The following is a 1,234-nucleotide window of genomic DNA, read 5'->3' as shown; positions in this document are numbered from 1 at the left end:
TGTCCAATGTTTCAACGTCTTGTGCATAGGTTGCAGTCACGTCGATCATACATTCGTCGTACGCGTACGGCCATCAAGCATTGTTGATTCTTGCCAATCTTCACTGATTCCTTGTTCGTGCCTCGACAAGGTATCTGCAACAAGAGCATAAGAAGCACAGCGAGAAAAAAATGAAGACTTACAATATTTTAAGTGAGCGATTTAAAACAGAAAAAAATAAGACCATCTTCAACCTTTCTGCTGGTTCTGAATTGATGTTGAGTTTTTTTTTCCTTGTCAAATGTAATATAAACAAACTAGGGCACACACCTATTAATATCTACCAACCGAAACCGAATTTATTTTGTCATTTATTACAGCTGGAATTGGTATGGCTATAGGTCAACTTACCCACCAACTTAAACATTAATTATACCACTTTAATACAACAATTAACACTTGAACAACCATTTCGCTCAAGTGTGGACATTTAATGACATTTCATCATTTTTTCTTCAGCCATGTAAATGGAGGTAGAGGTGAACAACCATCATTAATTTCTTTTAAACTAATTGATGTATGTTTTTTCTCATTAATGGAGGCTGTCATGGCTCATTATACTTCCACATGCTTTGTGATGCTTAGTATATCATGTTCGAACACCCTCTCATGGATACCCGCAAGGGTGGCCTAGCGGTTGGAGCAAGAGAGCTTGGGTCAATTGACCCAAGTTCGAATCCCCTTGTCAACGGTCGCTAGGTCGAGCTTGTCACACATGGTTAGCCTAGTGTGGTTTACATCTCTCGTATGGTTTGCAAGCTATTATACGAGAGTGTAGGTTTACCCAGTGCACCTATATGGTTGGCTGCGGGTTCCTGCATTACCAAAAAAAAAAAAAAAAAAAAAAAAAAAAAAAAGAACAGTACAATGGAACCAGAAATATCAGTTAATATTATAATAACAAATCATATATAGTTGACATTTTTTTTGTCAGATTGAGTGTATAGTTTTTCTTTCAACACTCTTGTCAGCCATTAATTGAACAAGAAATATAATCAATACCTACAATCATTAATTAGGGTTTATTAACTTTCATTAGTTAGGGTTTGTTTATAAATGTGGGTTGAGTAGCAGCCAATCAAGTGTGGTTTCGACAAAATACATCTGTTGCATAATACAGTAGCATACCATGGCCCCAAAGAATAAGCCTATATTTAGGCGTGACGATTTTTTGTACGAGTTGGACTGGAGTGAG

At 36.8% G+C, this 1,234-nt stretch overlaps 1 long non-coding RNA gene across 1 annotated transcript in view; it reads right to left on the bottom strand.

Moving 5' to 3' along the window:
* Positions 1-284, bottom strand: part of LOC148765941 (uncharacterized) — a 1,479-nt gene extending 1,195 nt beyond the window's left edge. The window contains exons 1-2 of the long non-coding RNA XR_016029267.1: positions 234-284; positions 1-134 (exon numbers count right to left, since the gene is read on the bottom strand). The exon at positions 1-134 is cut by the window's left edge and continues 218 nt beyond it. This is a non-coding gene — a long non-coding RNA (uncharacterized LOC148765941). The remainder of the gene's footprint in view (positions 135-233) is intronic.
* Between the last annotated feature and the right edge of the window lie 950 nt (positions 285-1,234).

The sequence above is a fragment of the Erythranthe guttata genome, chromosome 13, assembly GCF_056151865.1.
Source record: "Erythranthe guttata isolate IM_541 chromosome 13, IM_541, whole genome shotgun sequence".
NCBI lineage: Eukaryota > Viridiplantae > Streptophyta > Magnoliopsida > Lamiales > Phrymaceae > Erythranthe > Erythranthe guttata.
The sequence above is the reverse complement of the archived record's forward strand: the minus strand, read 5'-3'. Positions and strand labels throughout refer to the sequence as shown.